This window comes from Eurosta solidaginis, chromosome 1 (assembly GCF_040869045.1).
Source record: "Eurosta solidaginis isolate ZX-2024a chromosome 1, ASM4086904v1, whole genome shotgun sequence".
Taxonomy (NCBI): Eukaryota; Metazoa; Arthropoda; class Insecta; order Diptera; family Tephritidae; genus Eurosta; species Eurosta solidaginis.
Genome location: NC_090319.1, coordinates 304265410 through 304284783, shown reverse-complemented (window position 1 = coordinate 304284783; position 19374 = coordinate 304265410).

Here is a 19374-nt window from a genome sequence, read left to right as displayed (position 1 = left end):
CCAAATAAATCTTTTCCCTCAACCGAAATTTTACCACATGTCTTCAACTTTCGTGCGTCTATCCAAAGTGTCATCAGCATATTAAAGTACTTTTTGCAATAAATTTTGTTTGAGTGAATATACTAGTGTGATATTGCTTTCTGTTGCAATACGAAAAATTATCAATTATTCAAATGGTTTTTGCCAATTAACAAGTCAAGCCAGTCGAATCTTCGTTGACCTAATTAGCGTCAAGAAAATTTTAATGGTTTTACATTTGCCCTTTCCAGCACCTTTTCTCCCTGCATCACTAGGCGTGTTCCGATAAGGATATATTGTAGCGAATTTTCACATCACTAAATAAATGCACAATTACAAAAACAATAAAACAAGCTACATAAACACATTAATCATCATTTACCCACATACACACAAGGCAACGAATAGATAACTCAAACACAGTCATCAGCCGAAGAAGTACTCACGTATACACACGCATATGACTATAAGATAGACATAAACTACAAATACATGTATATATTTAATAACCAAGCAAGAGGCACAATTGTTCTGGAATACAGTTTCGCGAAATAACTAGACCTTCGGAGAAATGGATGAATGAGAAAACAGAGAGTATAAAAGCAGCACAAGCTGAGTAATCAGTTAATCAGTTTTGATTTAAGCACGCTATTGGTTGTGAAGTATAAGTGTTATTGTACTTTCAAATCTAATAAAGACATTGTGCATTATTGAACATTGGAGTTATTTATTCAACAGTTTAGCGATTCGAACCGTTAGCAGAAGGTTTCATATAAGCGGAATTTCACTAAATTCGTTACAATATTTTTAAGCTGGAGAACATCTTTCATTCGAACAATATGGCCAAGTTCGAACAGCCGTTCTCGAAAGCTCTCTGTGCCGTTTCATCAGATGTTGTAGCTTTATATAGCAAGATGAGCACGATAATTGATTTTCGTTTGACTAGAGAGGATTTTACTCCTCAATTGCTTCCCAGTCACAGCTAGCATTTATTTCAATGCGTTGTTGTTTGTGTTAATGCTGGTGTCCAAAAAATCTGACGTCATCTACACTGATTTCAACAAAGAATTCAATACCGTCAATTTGTAACTACTTATTCACAAGCTCGATTCAAGGGGATTTCCGTTTCACCTTTCAATGTGACTGCCCAGCTATCTTTCTAACAGGACACAAAACGTTCTGTTCAAGTGTAATCTCTCGGAACCGTTCGATGTTTCCTCCGGCGTACCTCAGGAAAGCCATCTAGGCCCTTTGGTCTTGACCTTGTTCATCAATGACTTACCAAAGATTATATTGCATTCTCATAAGATGATGCATGTGGATGATGTTAAACTTTGCTACATTTATTGGCTTATCAATATGGATTCCTTGTATTTCCTTCACGCCGATTGTTGGTGCACAAAAAATTTAATAGTTTTGAACTGCTCTAAATGTAAGCATATGACATTTCACCGAGTGAAGTAAGTTTTTATAACTTATACACAAGATGGTACTCCTGTGAAGCGTATTCCTATTTCAAATGATCTTGGTGTCCTTTTTGATCCGAAACTGAGTTTAAACTGCACATTTCATCTATTGCCAACAAAGCGTTGGGTGTACTTGGATTTGTTAAAAAGTGGGCTAAAGATTTCGGTGATCAGTATCTTCCTCTACACTAAGACTCTCTGCATCTCAAAATCGTATAAAGCGTATTGAGTTAGTACAAAAGCAATTTCTGATATTTCTATTACATGGCCTTAACTAAAACTCAAGTCTTTACCTTTCTTCTTATTAACTTACTCACTCTAGAAAATCGGACAATATTACTATGAGTATTGTTTATTCATAAGCTCATTACTGGAGAAATTGACTCCACTGATCTTCTCAGGCGAATGAATTTTGCTGTCCCTTAAAAGTATCCAGAAACTATGGACCCTTTTATGTATATTTCATATTTCATATTACTTCGTCATCAACAACATTCGCATGCAGTCCACATGATCCCCCCACTGGGCATCCAGCTCCTTTATGAGCACTTCACGTCAGTCCCCTATTGGCACATAGCTACTTAGACTTATAAATTTATGAAAAATAAATAAATAAAAACAAACGAAGTCTTCAAGATGCAAGTGCGTTGGCTATTTACTTGATGATAGCAGGTTCTTCGGTATGTCTCTATTCACCGTTCTTCAGTATGTCTTCATTTTACGCTTGTTTTTCCAGTTTTGCGTAAGCAGATGTCGAATTTGATAAATAGGTGGCCAATATAGTTGTAAATACATGTTCATAAAACTTTTAGTATAAGGGCATGGAAACGCCTAGTTATTGAGAGAACCTTTTTGAGGTTTCAACAACGATCACTCCTTAACCCTTTGAGCTTTGTAATTGACAGTGAGTGGGTGCCCTTCACATTCAAATTAGTAGACATGAGCGGACAAATTTTCTACTCCCGCGCAGAGTAACATCAAACATTTAGAGACGAGTTTTTTCAATTATGGCACCACGCAAGTTGCAAGAGAAGCTCGGCCTAAGTCTCTCGCTGGTAAATTGCAGTTAAATTGCTCCAAGCATTTACTTATCTTTTTTTCTTTACTTAAAAATACTACCTGAGTGTTCCAAAGTGATTCCAAATCAGTTTCAAAACGATGACGCAATAGCTCCGAATATGATTCCGAAATGACAATTAAAACATTTCCAAAATGATTTTAAAATAGTCACTAAAAAGCTTTTCATATCAGAAATACACTCATATCAAAAACAATTTCTAACTGAAAAATATTTTTTCTAAAATTTTTTTTAATAATGCTTTTCCGGGGCTTGAACTCAGAGTTTTCGGTGTGTTAGGCCGAGCACGGGGACCATCATACGGCCGCTATATATCAATTACTTTTCGATAAATTTACCATAACTTTTCGATAAGAAATTCAGAAGTTTTTGATGACATCCCGATAAATTTTCGATAGATAATCGCAATTTCTAAGGTAAAAAATAGATAGATTTTCGATAACATATCGATGGTTTTTGATAACAAGTCGAAAACTCTTTGATAAAAGTGCGATAAAAATTTAACAACAAACTGCTAAATTTTCAAAAATATATTGGTAAATAGTTTATAAATTCTCGATAATAAATCGATAACAAGCCAATAACAAAATGATAATCATTCGCCAAAAAATCGTTACTTTGTTATTGATAGCAAATTTATATAAGTTCGATAACAAATCCATAAGACGTCTATAACACACCTATAACAAACGAAAAACTCGTCGAAGTGAAACCGATAACACGCCCTCTACGCGTGAACAACAAATCGATATCTAATTGATAACCAGCAACTAAAAAAAAGACAGCACGCCTTGCCTTGACCTGATTTCCTGTCTGATTTCGCTCATACTGATCAACTCTACCACATGCATTGTTCTCACATTAAGCTACATACAGCAAACCGTTACCACACTTTACCCTTATATAGCGCACAACTTTCAAAGACTACGCTGACGCTCACATTTATCTACCTTACGCTTACATTCTGGATTCCCTTCTATCGTGAACAAAGATGATAGTCCATACAAAAAGTTGCGTATTCGCACCGGTGTCCCTATCTTCAAGTGGAACGAATAGTAATAGAACGATACGAGTACTGAGTGAGTAGCATCGATACTTTTCCAAAAGATACTCTAGTATTTCGCACTCGATGCTTTTTTCCAAGTAGTGAGTAAAGTATCGATACTTTACCTCGATACTATTCCCCGACACTTTAACAAGTGCTCATGGTCTACATGTTAAGATTAACGTAGTTCAGACCATTAACATCATAAGTTGAACATAAATTGAGATCGTCGATGATGCGGTAAAAGCCCCGCATTTAACTCAATCCGACTTTTTGATAATGGTGGAATGGGAGACAACTTCTGCATATGGTGGTGAAAGAAAAGTATGTGTTTATTATCAAAAATCATTAACTCCAACAAAATTATGAAAAGCTGCTAACGCCATAAAATTTCAATATATTTTAACTTGTCATGCGATAGACCTTTTTCTTTCTACTGAGAAGTTTTGGTGGATGGAGTTAGCAGCTTTGACAACATTCTCGACGATATACTGGTATTGAAAATGGTCGAAATCAGATTATATCCACGCCTACTTTCAAAAATGGGGAAAAGTGACAATGCTTTAACAAATACTGATGAAGTGGTTAAACTTGAGGAGTGGATAAAAAAAAGTTACGATGTACAATATAAATTTATTACAATTTTGTGAAGATGGCGTGGCGCCGCCCACATTAAGCAGATGATAACTTAAAAGTTTTGCAAGCCGTCAATAAAAAGCCGTTGATATCAATGGCGGAAATGTGGCCCTTGGTATTATATATATATATATATTCGATCAAAATCGGATAAGGACCATGCCTACTTTGAACAAATTGGGCTTACAGTTTTAATTTAAACAAAACTTCCAATATATATGGTACGTAGCAATACCATCAGTAGAGATAGACCTATCAAAAGCTTTTGATACAGTCATAGATGAGCTATGTAATAAAACAAACAACTATCACCCTAATTTCTCCAGTTTTTACCCTCGCGAAACCTAACATTGTCACAGACCAAATCATAGGCGGTCTTATTTACAGCATACACAAATGTCGACCATATTGGACATCCGCTTCAATGTCAAGACGCTACCGACTACCAAAAATACTGGGTGTGGCGCTCGATCAGGATCTACATTTTGGCAAGCATTCATCCGCAATTGTACCTAGAATCTACTTAAGCGGTCATCGTCGCAAGTATTATGAGGAAATACGGCACCTGAGATCTCAGCCGTATGTAGAAGAAGAAAAAGGTATTCAGTCATACCCAAAAAAGGGCGGCAGACCTCCATGCCAGGAATTGCCCTGCGAACCCCGTTCTTAAAGTAAAATACCCTGAACTCGAAGAAGAGAAAAGCAATCTCCCTAGGGAGACGCGCGTCATTCTAGCTCAACTTCGATTTGGATACTGTAACAGGTTGAACTCCTACCTATCCAGAATCAACGCCGACATCCATAATGTATGTCCTGCTTGCGACGTGTCTCCAGATGACACCAATCATCTTTTCAATTGCACTGTGGCACCAACGCTTCGAACACCCCTTTCTCTGTGGTCCACTCCTATTGTAATTGCAGGTTTCCTTGAACACCCGTTAGGGGATATTCATGACTGTCGCGACTGCGACTAAGGCTAAGCGAAAGGGTTTGCGTTAAACATTCAACACTTTATTGTAGCTGTGTGATTGGTTTATTCTGAAAGAATTCATTAATTATGTACAAATGTATTTCATAAAAAAGACTATAGTTATCTAAGGCTAAGCGAAAGGGTTTGCGTTAAACATTCAACACTTTATTGTAGCTGTGTGATTGGTTTATTCTGAAAGAATTCATTAATTATGTACAAATGTATTTCATAAAAAAGACTATAGTTATCTTACCGCAGTTTTGCACCCTTTCTTTGGCGATCAAAGTTCAATAATAAAATGGATGTTTCGAGCTTTGAAAAATGTCAACGTGAATAGAGAGAACGAATAAATAGCGATGAAAGAATGAGTGCAAAATATTGGCTTATAACTCAAGGTTGTACCAAAGGGTACTTAGATTAAATAAAACAAAACTTTAGGTGAAATTTTCCAACACCCCCACCCCCGTGGAGCGATCAGCTTCACTACTTTCCACATCCAAAACCGCCAGTTTAGATACCGCGCGCTGCAAAGGTCCGCCTATTGTTCGCACGTCAGCACGCCGGGCTACACCATCCTTACCAGTGTACAAACGGTCAACAATTCCGCGTCGCCATTGATTTCTTGGCATGTTTGGGTCACAAATAAATACTGCATCCCCTTCCCTAAGGGGAGCCGTTCGTTGGCACCATTTGACTCTTCGCGTTAAAGTTGGCAGATACTCCAGTATCCATCGTTTCCAGAAAGCGTCCCTTAGACTGCGTGCAACTCGCCACTGCTTGCGTAGGCTATGTACATTAATATCAGGAGCATTGAGCGCTGGAGTGTTAGGAGCATTGCCTTGGCCAATCAGGAAATGGTTAGGTATGAGTGGCTCTTCTTCGTTGGCGGAGACGGGCAAGTGCGTCAAAGGGCGCGAATTTATTATACTCTCTGCTTCTATCAATAGGCTTTGTAAAACGTGTTCCCTTGGTGCTACTTCTTTCAACGTATGTCGAAGGACCCTTTTTACGCTTTGCACCATCACCATCCTTTCCCAGGCTCCACCATCGGATGGATTGGCGGGGCAGTTGAAGAACCACTCAACACCTTTAGTTGACAATTCGTTTTGAACGCGCTCCGTGTCGAACACTTCAGAGAAACGTTTAGCCTATTCGTTAGCGCCTATAAAGTTGTTACCATTGTCGGATCGAAGGCGCGCTGGAACCCCTCTCCTGTTCATGAAGTTGCGCATTGCAATTATGCACGAGTCCGTCGACAAATCATGGGCTATTTCTAAGTGGATCGCTCGGACGGTGAGACACGTAAATAGAGCAACCCAACGTTTTTCAATTCGCCGTCCAATCGTGACACAAATTTGTCCGAAATAATCGAGCCCTGTAGGGCCTTACATGAGGCTGGAGACGGTCTTCTGGTAGGAGGCCCATTTTTGGCGTTCGAGGTTGCACTCTGTTTATAGAACATATTTTGCATTCGTATACTATACTCCGTAGTAACTGCCTTATTCTGGGAATCCAATATTTCTGAGGAATATTGGCTATAGTTGTCTCATGGTTTTGGTGTTTCATCTGGCAGTGATGATATCGGATGACCAGTCGCGTAAAAATATGTCCATTCGGTAGTATAATCGGCCCTCTGGTATTATACGGCAAGTAGCTAGCTGCATCTATACGCCCTTGCACCCTTAACAGTCCGTCCTCGTCAATGCATGGCGAAAGCTGTCTTATTGGACTGTCGCTGAGTAAATCTTGACCATTTCGATGCGATTGCGTTCTAAAGGGAAGGCTTCCTTTTGGACAAATAGACATAAAATGCGTTCGGCGGCTTCAATCTCTGATGCAGTGAGTCCATATTCTTTATACTGTAGCTCTCGTTTGCGGAAACGGTTAATGAAGCGAAGCATCCACGCCACAGTTCTCTTTAGCCTAATGAGGCTTGAAAATCGACTATAGTTAATCAATGTGTTATTGCTAGCAACCAAACCAAATTTGGATCGAAGTTCTTCATTTACGTCAACAGCGTTTCTGGTATCAGTATCTTCAGTAGGCCAAGTGTCTTCGGAACGTCGCAAGAAATTCGGTCCGTGGAGCCAACGAGATTTATGTGAAAGATCAATGCTTCCGTTACTTCTCGTCGCATCGTCAGCAACATTATCCTGGGTTGGCACCTATCGCCATTCGTGAACTTAACTCCCACTCAGAATCTCCGCGACGCGGTGTGCCACGTATGGTTTGTAGCGTCGGTGTTCACTCCCGATCCATTTCAAAACAGTTCTGGAGTGGCTCCATAGGAAACATCGCTGGGGGTTAATTTGGTGATTATCCAATACTAACTTACGCAGACGTACACCAAGCACGGCGGCTTGCAACTCTTATCGTGGAATGGTTACAGGTTTTAGTGGAGCACATTTCGTTTTCCCGGCAATTAATGACACTTCGATTCCACCGTTCGACTGTATTGTCCTCCAGTAAGCAACAGCAGCAAATGCCTCCTCGCTTGCATCAACAAACACGTGGAGCTCCAAGTTTTGAGGCTTACCACGATCGAAGTAGAATCGCGGCACACGAAATTCCGCTACCTTGTGAAACTGTCGCCTCCATTTCTCCCACGATACGTTCACTTCATTGGGAATGGGCTCGTCCCAACGAACTTCACGACGCCAAACTTCTCGCATGAGGGCCTTGGCGGCAACGGTGTAATGGCTTAAGAATCCAAGCGGATCAAAGGTTGACATAACAATGCTGAGGAGTTCCCTTTTCGTTGGGCATCTTTCACCTTTAATTACTGCATGATCAATACGATGAAATTTCAAACTAAACCTAAAGTTATCGCTTCCTGGCTCCCAAAATAGTCCAAGAACTTTCTCTGTACTCTCATCTGCTGCGATTTGTTTCGGGTTCGTAGTGCCATCTAATTCTCTAACCACTTCCTCAGAATTGGAAACGAACCCACGTAATTCGAATCCGCCATCGCTGTGAATGCTCCTTACCATCTTTGTTGCGTCTACCGCTTCTTGGATCGTCTCAAAACTGTCAACGAAATCGTCCACGTAATGGTGCTCAATAATAGCCTCAACAGCGCGAGGATTACTTTCATAATGCTCTCTGGCATTCTGTCTCATGACATATTGTTCCGAGCAAGGCGAGCCTGCGGCACCGAAAATCATAACTCGCATTTCATATTCCTTGGGCTGCGTATTACTCCTCCCATTACGCCAAAGAAAACGTTGTGCACACCTGTCAGATGGTTGAATAACCACTTGGTGAAACATTTCTTTTATGTCTCCACAGACAGCAACTGCACGTGTTCGAAAATTAAATAAAATGGAAGGAAGAGAGGTGTACAGCTGTGGCCCTTTTAATAAATTAGAGTTTAAAGACGACCCTTCAAATTGGGAGGCAGCGTCAAAAACAAGACGTAATTTTTGCGGTTTATTCGGGTTCACGACGCCAAAGTAACGTGACAGGCAGAACACGAAATAGCAGTTTCGGCTTAGAAGCGTCAGTGGTCGCGCAGCTCAATACGCTTCCTCGTACCTCTCCTCCTTCCTCCCTTAAGACACTGGAGTTCGGAGCTTTCACGATGGCTTCGTGCAGTAGGCTATGGTGTCTGCGTTGGCAACCTTCTGCAGAGCAAAATTTCTTACGGCGACAGTTACGTGTATTATGGCCCACGCTTAGGCAGGAAAAACAGACGCGATATTTCTTCACTATATCCCACCTATCAGAGACCATGACATTAAGGAAACGACGACAATCTTGGAGTTTATGTTGCCCTTGGCAAAGGGGGCACTTAAAGGGACTCATAGCCGAGGGGTTTGGGGACGGTTTTTCGGATGTGTGTAGCACCACACGTCGCTTACCCTCTTTATTGTCAACACCTTGTATGGTACATATTAAATTAGCAAGTTCACTTACCCAGTCGCTAAAGTGTAGGATCGTAGGATATGGCAGTATCGACGCGGCGGTCCTTGCCCATTCCAGCCGCTTGCTCATTGGGAGCTTTGATGACAACTCCTCCAATAGCGTAGGATTTGCTAAGTGTTGTTGGCCATTCACTGATTGCAGAAACGTTGCTAAATTTTTCACTTTGGTAGCAAATGGCACTAACTCCGACAAGGCATTCTCCGCAATATTTGGCAAATCCCTCGCTTGCCGTAGCTGGCTCTGAATTAATTGTTCAGGGCGACCGAAACGAAAGCGTAGCTGCTCGATAGCAGCGGCAACGTTATCAGGGTGAATTAAGAGTGATTTAATTACCTCGCGAGCTTCTCCTTTAACAGCTTTCTGCAACCGCTGGTTGTTTTCTAAATTGGTGTAGTTATACACCGATGTGGACTGGACATAATTTGCATAAAAAATTGGCCAGTCTTCTGGCTCGCCACTAAAATCGGGCAAATCTTGTAATTTTCGCAGAAATCTTGCGGAATTGGTCAAAAGAGAGAGGTTGTTCAAGTCATTCAGTGGCATAGGCGTTTGCATATACTGATTAATATTATTAGATAGCGTTGGTGTATATATCGAGGACGATGTACATGGCATGCTAAAGTGACTCTGTGTAGAGTGCAATTGACTTGTAGTTAAATATGTTGGCGCAGCAGCAGCAGTCATAGTGTACGTCGGCAGCGATGAAATTATGCCAGCGTTCTCGGCTGGCAGAGTAGCAGCGCCGCTCGCGATTGGCGACGTAGCGGAGTGCACATAACTGTTTGCAGTAAATGGTCCGATATTATTTGAGGTTGCAGCAGCTGACAAATACTGCACATGGGACGTAGTTTGCAAATTTGTGAGGTTAAGTTCTGCAGCACCGGGTGATGGTGCGAAATTCGTAGCAACGGCAGGCACTGTAGTTGGGGCGGCTGTAAAGGGTACAGTATTTGCCATATCTACTGTATTTCGCAGCGCTGTTTCCAGCCTTTGGCAAATACGATTTTGTTCATTAAACCTTACCTTAGATTCCTCTAATTGTTTTTGAAGAGTGGCGATTTGCTTTGGCATTTCCAAAGTTGAGGTGACTGCTACACTAGTTGTGGTTGCGACGTTTGTACTGGCAGTGGCGGTGGCGGTGACGACGGTCGTATCATCGTTCGCTGTGGTGGTGGGCGGTGCAGGCGGCATTTCTTCTGATTCCACCTCTACTTTGTGGAGCCGAGGACTGCGTCGTTTCTCAAGATTTTCTTCTGGTTCTTTCATAAGTGAATTCTCACTTCAAGGCCGTGGAAGTAATCATTAAATGAAAACTGCGAATAAAATTGTCGCGACTGCGACTAAGGCTAAGCGAAAGGGTTTGCGCTAAACATTCAACACTTTATTGTAGCTGTGTGATTGGTTTATTCTGAAAGAATTCATTAATTATGTACAAATGTATTTCATAAAAAAGACTATAGTTATCTTACCGCAGTTTTGCACCCTTTCTTTGGCGATCAAAGTTCAATAATAAAATGGATGTTTCGAGCTTTGAAAAATGTCAACGTGAATAGAGAGAACGAATAAATAGCGATGAAAGAATGAGTGCAAAACATTGGCTTATAACTCAAGGTTGTACTTAGATTAAATAAAACAAAACTTTAGGTGACATTTTCCAACAATGACAATTTGTGAGTGGTCGCACCTATTGGATGGGGCGAAGCACTGTTACAACAATAGCAGCCAGTAGAGATTGAGCAGTACAAAGTATATAAATTCTATTTAGTTAATTTGTCCACAAAATTTTTAATGTCATAAAAAAAGGAGAGGAGATTTACACCCAGCTTCTTTTCAAGTTTGCGTCGTGCTACATATTTTATGGCGATTCCGAACAGCATCTGCAAGGCCACTGGCATTTTTTTTTAAATCATTTAATCTTCGTAACGATTCTTTTAAATGCATCCTTAAAATATATGTAAGAGCACATAAATGGGTAAATAATGTTCGGTTTCGTCAAAACTTAAACTTCCTTACTGTATTAAATTCAAAACATACGTTCTCATTTTAAAAAAATTCTCACTTTTGGTAAAAATTTTGAGGTAGTCACTTGGATCGAACATATTCGATACCCTTTACTGAGTATGAGTACTAGCATCGATACTTTGATGCGAGTATTTTATATGAGTATCGATATCGATACTTTTTTTAAAAGTTCTATCACTAAGTGCGAATAAGTTTGCGTGTAATTTGTTGCTTTTCAGAAAAATAACCTCTTTATAATATCTTATTTTCGGTTTTCACCATTGAACTGGGTAAATTAATAAAAAATGTAATTATTTATTTAATTATAGTGTTTTGTTTTCTACACGAAAATATCGCCTTCACGCCAACCTTTCAAAAAGTTGTGTTCTGTTGTAAAATCAGCTTAGCCTCAATAGAGGGCATCATTATCTTTTCTCAACAACCTACCCCTAAAAATGGCAAAAAATGCAACATTACTTGCTCTCGCTGCCATTGACGGTGCAGAAAACAGCCCTGTCAATTAGCTGATGAATCACACGAAGCTGAAGCGTATGCTTATATGTACGTATGTGTCGCATCATGCCTCACTCAAAAGCAATTTGCGATCACAGTTGACAGCGAACAAGTACACGAACTGCATTTTTTTGTAAAAATGGTTACAGTTTTTGTTCTTTTCAAGTCATGCAGGGTGGCACTGAACATTTTAAGTGGCTACAATTTCACAGAGCGAAGTGAGAATCTTGAAAATGTTTGCCGCTGAAAGTGGCGACATTTTCGTGTAGAAAAGAAATCACCATTAGTTAAGTCAAACGAATGATATCTAAATCTGCATATATTCACTTAAATTGATTTTTTAACGCGCTTTTATTAGCTTACAGGCCAAGCGGTAACGGAATCTTTGAGCTTAATTTTCACCGGTTTCTAGAAGTCTGATTAATTTGAAACTTTGCATACGTATCAAGGACCGATGACAATGCATTAATGTGATGGTGTGGTGACATAAGGTCAACGGCCATAAGGTTAATTGGCCTTATTACCACTTTTAATGGCCATAAGTTTGATTGAAACTTTACACACGTATCACGGCTAGATGACAATGCATTATTGTGATGGTGTGGTGACATAAGGTTAACGGCCATAAGGTCAAATGGTCTTATTACTACTTTAAATGACCATAAGTTTGATTGAAACTTTGCACACGTATCAAGGCTCGACGACAATGCATTAATGTGATGGTGTGGTGACATAAGGTCAACGGCCATAAGGTCAATTCGCCTTATTACCACTTTGAATGGCCATAAGTTTGATTAAAAATTTGCACACGTATCAAGGCTCGATGACAATGCATTAATGTGATGGTGTGGTGACATAAGCTCAACGGCCATAAGGTCAATTGGCCTTATTACCACTTTGAATGGCCATAAGTTTGATTGAAACTTTGCACACGTATCAAGGCTCGATGACAATGCAATAATGTGATGGTGGGGTTACATAAGGTTAACGGACATAAGGTCAATTGAACTTGTGACCACCCCAAATGGCCATAAATTTGAAACCTTGCACGTAATGCGAAAAACGCATTCCTTTATTAATGATGGGTGTGGATGCATGGCACATCTACGAAACGCTTTTATTAGCTTGGCCTGTATCTATCTATGTATCTATGTATCCATGTATGTATGCAACGGAATCTGGAGTGGAGTCGAGAGCCCCGGTAATGCAGAGCTCCGAACTCCGTTGCACCTTTTGAAGCATTTTAAGATAGGTACTTTTAGCTAGTGCAGGCCACCAGATCGAGGCACCATAAAGAAGAATCGGGCGCACAATGGCTGTGTAAATACAGCAGGTCACCTTAGGGGAGAATCCCTAGGAGGTGCCAATTACCCTCTTGCAGGTGAACAGCTCTGCTGCTGCCTTCTTGGATCGCTCTACTATATGGTCACTCCATAATAGCTTCTTATCCAAAATGACTCCCAAATACTTGACTTGATCGCTAAACGCTAAGAACGTACCCCCAATTCTTGGCGGTGTAAGATTTGGTACTTTGTACCTCCTCGTGAAGAGAACAAGCTCGGTTTTATCCGGGTTCACTTCCAAACTTGTGGCGGTTGTACTCCTGGAGCAGCTCCAGGATGTCAGCTGGGTCCGTTGGCGTCACTGGAACCCAGGCTCTAGCCCTTGGTCGTGAGAGGATATCACGCGCAATTAGCTTGACATTGCGCTTCCCAAGGCAGTCGGTTCTATGTACCGGAGCGACTCGGGATTTTTCCCGACCAAGGACTGTCATTTCAGTGTGACCCCATCTAATTTGTTTCGTCCCTCCCACAAATTGTCATCCTCCCAGCAGCTCCTTGCAGCAGGACTGCTCCATATTCTCTTACTCCGGGAAGGCATCGAATCCAATCCGGGTCCGTCTCCTGACCCCGGTCCTGAGAAATGGTTTTGCTGCATCTGCCGGAAAAGAATCTTTTTAGGACGGTCATACTCTGTTCAGTGTGTCTCGTGCAAGGGATGGTTGCATCGGACAGGTTGTTATGGGCTTGATCCCAAAACCCGACGTCCACGTAACTTTTATAAATCTCTCCTTGCTGTTCACGCCCAAGGGCGTCCCGTAGTCTACGCCTTTGGCATTCAAACTTGCGGGCGGACAGTAGGGGTGAGATGTTGGCGGATCAAATAGAAGAAACGACGTTCTGCACAATAAACGGAGACGCCCCCACACCTATGGTAGGAAGCTGTCACAGCTCCCCAGATATCTCAATCGTGAGCGCAGAACTCGTAAACTGCGTCAAATGGCAGCCGATGGTAACATTGGCATCCGACCACCTGCCCATACTTATTTCGCTTGAGCGTACCGCCGACTTCATCATCACTGAAAAACGCACTTTCATAAACTTCAAAAAAGGAAAGTGGGAAGAATATAAATCCTTTACAGACAACCGCTTTGCTGCCCTCCCTAGCCCGACTGATGCCAGCCAAGGGGAGCGTGCCTTCCGTAAGGTCATTAAATCCGCCTCGGCAAATTTCATTCCCGCCGGGAGAATTCCCGAAATTCGGCCCCACTTCACGGCGGAGACCGCAAACTTAGCGAGAGAACGTGACCTTATAAGACAGCTTGATCCAGGCGACCCCCAAATAAGGGATATAAACCAACGCATCAGATTGATTGTGGACGAACACAAGCGGGCGAAATGGGAGGAGCACCTAAGAGGTTGTAACCTCTTTACCGGTGTGGGTAAACTTTGGTCCACCGTAAAGTCCCTATCGAATCCGACTAAGCACAAAGACAAAGTTTCCATCGCCTCTGTCGACAAAGGGCTGTCGGACGCGAAAAAATGTGCGAGCGCTTTCTGCCGGCAATATATAATGCATCCTACGGTCGACAAAGATAGACGGAGAGCAAATAGACACGCACAAAAAACACAAATTCAGCGCGTCACCAATTACCATCACCGCTAAAGAGGTTGAGGACGCCATTGGTCGTGCTAAACCATCCAAAGCAGTGGGCCCAGACGGCATAGCCATGCCGATGCTTAAAAGCCTAGGGAAAGAGTGTTTCAAATATTTAGCGCATGTCTTCAATCTGTCTCTTTCCACCTTTGTCATACCTGAGAAATGGAAAATGGCCAAGGTGGTCCCGCTACTAAAGCCTGGGAAACCAGCTAACATAGGTGAGTCGTATCGTCCGATATCTCTCCTATCGCCAGTGGCAAAGACGCTTGAAGCAATTTTGCTCCCTTATTTCCAAGCGAATTTGCAGCTAGCCTCTCATCAGCATGGCTTCAGAAAACTCCATAGCACTACCACCGCGCTAAATTCCATCAGCACCCAGATAAATTTCGGTTTAAATCAATACCCCATAGAAAAGTACTCGTAGCGCTAGACCTATCAAAAGCTTTCGATACGGTCAACCATGGCTCGCTACTGCAGGACCTGGAAGGGTCTACCCTTCCCCCATGTCTTAAAAGGTGGACCGCAAATTATCTGGGTGGTCGGCAGGCATCAGTGCAATTTAGAAGCGAGACATCAAAGCCAAAGAGAATTAAACAAGGGGTGCCACAGGGTGGTGTCCCATCTCCATTTTTGTTTAATTTCTACATATATAAGCTACCTTCACCACCGGAAGGAGTCACAATCGTTTCCTACGCCGATGATTCCACAATAATGGCCACAGGCCCAGGCCCACAGATCGAAGCGCTATGCAATAAAATAAACGGCTACTTCCTTGATCTCTACAGTTTTTTCGCCTCGCGAAACCTGGCGTTATCACCGACTAAATCTTCCGCGACCTTATTTACAACATGGACGCCCCAAATGTCGACCATTTTGAACATCCACGTCGATGGCACTACGCTACCGACTGTCCTACACCCCAAAATCTTGGGTGTGACGTTTGATCAGGATCTACATTTTGGTGAGCACGCAGCCGCAATTGTTTCGAGAATTCAGAGCCCTAACAAAATCCTCAAATCCCCCGCTGGCAGTACTTGGGGAAAAGATAAAGAAACGCCCATGACTACATACAAAGCAATTAGCCAGCCGATTACGTGTTACGCGTCACCCATATGGTCGCCAAGCCTAAAAATCACCCACTGGAAGAAACTACAGGCCTGTCAAAATACTGCTCTCAGAATCGCCACTGGCTGTCTTCTTATGTCCCCAGAACACCATCTGTATAATGAGGCGAGAATACTCCCCATCAGGGAGAGAAATGAGATGCTGACCAAACAGTTCCTGTTGAATACCCAGAAGCCTGGGCATCCCAACAGACATCTGATTGATGAACCAGCACCGCCTAGGGGCTTAAGGAGTCATCTCCGTAAGCATTTTGAGGAAATACGGCACCTGAGAACCCAGCCGTATGAAGTGAAAAAACACAAGCAGGTCCTTGGTGAACTCCATAGACAGGCGTCGGACCTTTATGCCAGGAATTGCCCGGTGAATCCAGTGCTGAACGAAAATTATCCAAAATTTGCGGAAGAGGAACGCATACTCCCCAGGGAAACGCGTGTCACTCTTGCTCAACTTCGTTCTGGATACTGCAACAAGTTAAACTCTTACCTATCCAGAATCAACCCCGACATACAAAATGTATGCTCCGCTTGCAACGTGTCCCCACATGATACCAACCATCTCTTCAATTGTAATGTGGAACCAACGCCTCTAACACCCCTTTCCGTATGGTCCACCCCTGTTGAAATGGCAAGTTTCCTTGGACTCCCGTTAGAGGATATTGATGACAATTTGTGATCGGTCGCGGCTATTAGGTGGGGCGAGCATTGCTACAACAACAACAACAACAACAACAACAGCTTGACATTGCCCTGTAACCGCCCTGCATCGGTGTAAGATGGCGGTGGACCAGGGTTGTCTTTTTAACCTTAACGGCCACCGCAGCGAGCGCGGCCTCGATCCACTTCCACTGCTGTTTCGTTATCCTGCCATCTTCGCTGCTCTCGTCTATAATGCCAATGATCTGCCGAGCCTTGGCAATTTCGGCGAAAGACCACGTCCAGCCTCCCTGCGTCTTGGCCCTTTTCGGTGCCGTGGAGTTGGATTCATCCATGGACCGCTGGCGTTTCGAGGTTTCATCACTCTCGACTAAAACTTTTAAAATTACTTGAACTAAAAAATTAAAAATAAATAATAGTTTAAAAAACTAAAAAAAAACACGCTTTTATAGCAAACCGAACTAAAAAATGGAAAATAATTTTCAATTAAAAAGAGTTTATATAACAGTAGTAGAACGTCAAACAATCGTTTATAGTTAATCACCTTAAAATAAAATTATAATAATGTTTAAGTTATTAACAGAATAATTTAATTCACAGTAAAAAATGTGGGGTGCTTGATATTGAATGTTACAATCATTCTATTGGCAACTATCTGAGAGGAAAGATATGAAATGTAGTCAAATGCACCCGACGCTTTTTACTCTGAATTAAATTATTCTGTTAATAACTTAAATTTTATTATAATTTTATTTTGAGTTGATTAACTATAAACGATTGTTTGACCTTCTACTACTGTTAAATAAACTCTTTTAAATTGAAAATTATTTAAGAAACCATAGATCTCTTAGCTTTCCATTGTCAATGAAAATCATTCCACTTTCTCGCTTGTTTCACGACTTTTAAATTCCTTCCTGAAATTTATTCTGTCTTTATAAATTCTGTAGTGAATTAATATCTGTTCAAGCATTTTGTGTTTATTAAATTTCCGCTATACCAAATCCAAAAATTTAATCAATGCAAAATATGTTAAATTAAGAAATCGTTCCCCTCGCTTGCTACATTCTTTGAATTTCGTATGCGAACGTATGCAGCAGCCTTTGTAGTATGCTCCGAGTCATTGCACAACTTTGTTTGAATTTCCCTTTGTTTTGTGCCTTGTTTGTATATTTAACAAACGCGCAACACAGTGATATTTTCCAAATTTCACAGTTCAATGCATTTTATAAAAGACACATTCATATATATAAAAATTTCGCCTTTTCTCGCCAATGCAATGCATTTATTCGCTCTTGTGCAAAACTAACACTCCTTCACTTTGAAATACCTTGTTGTTAAACACACCATCGGTTAGGAAAAATTTAGTTTGCGACTAGTACGACGGGCATCAGAGAATTATTAAGAGAAATTCACGCTTTAACGCCTCGTCTATTTTAGCCGTTGCTTAGTAAGTCTGTCATTTATTTGTGGCAATATTTGAAACCAATAGGGAATACCACGGGAGATCAGCCTTTATCCAAACACACCCTCCCCATTATTGGAGCTCGGGAAAATTAATGAAAATATGCCGACGGCGAGAATTGAAGATGGTATACTGATAAGCTGTATAAACTTGACGCCCATTTGACGATGATACAGCGTATAAAAAGGCAAAGGCTTTGTTGGCTAGGTCATGTAATTCGGATGTAAAAGATATTTCCGCCGACGGCGCAGTTTGGAAGCAGATAAAGAGAGACCTCCACTTAGTTGGAAGTGGCAGGTTGAGGAAGATTTGACCTCCTTGGTGCTCCCAATTGGCGCCAGTTATCGCGAAATAGGAAAGCTGGCGTGACTTGTTACGAAACGGCCAATTACGCGCAAATTAATGATCAATGATGATTCGTGAGGTTTTCGCTCATACTTTGCTCTTTAGACATAACATGACCTTGTCTTTCCTTCGATATACGTCGTTGCTATAATGGGAGAAAAAATAAATCTTTCGAAGAGCTTTGCTCTCAAATATTTCTAGGGTGGGATAATCCTTCGATGCCGTTCATACGTAATTCCAAATCATATACCAAGCCAGGCACAATCAGAGAGATATAAAACGTGATTTTCTTTTCGTACTTTTAAAATGCATACTTGTTCAGAGTAGTTCCCGTTCGTAGAAGCGATTCTCCGTTTGACTTCTAGGCAGCCATTGATTTTTAAGACCTTAATATTTGCGAAAATAAGACCTTTTCACATGTTACATTCTATAAAATAGGCTGAATAATTGCCCTGAAGATTCGTAAAAGTTTTTAAGTAGTTTGCTACCAGTTAATTTACCCGCTGGGTATATATCTTCAAGAAACTCCACGTGATGATGTAGGTTAAAGCTGTATGAGTCATGAGTACAGTGACTCAAATCCGTGTGTGAATTTGACAAATGAAATCACAATATAAATTTTTACAGTTAGTTAAGTTTGCTCAAAAGCTTTTGTCCTTTCATCCAATAAATCCAGTCGCTCCTGTGATTACTGCATATTATTTGTTGTTGTTCATACGTTCGAGGGATGTTTCTTAGCTAATAGAAAAGAGTTGAAAGTTAGTTTCCTTCGATGGCTGCAAATTTCGCCAAAAGTTGCCAAATCGAAAAGTTTTCAGATTTCTATTGTTCATGGATCATTTACGGTGTTTATTGGAGACTGTTTTGGAATTATTTTCTTAGCTATTTTGAAACAGTTTCGTCTTGATCTAAATTTCGATTTCGATTTTTATACTCAGTTGAGCAGATCTCACAGAGTATATTAATTTTGTTCGCATAACGGTACCCCGTAATGGCAAAAACTGATCGAGATAGATATAGACTTCTACATATCAAAATGACCTGGGCAAAAAAAGAAATTAATTTAGCCATGTCCGTCCGTTTGTCTGTCCGTAAACTATACTTGAGTAAATTTGGGGTAGCTTAATGAAATTTGGTATATAAGTTCCTGGACACTGATCTCAGATCGCTATTTTAAATGAACGAAATCGGACTATAA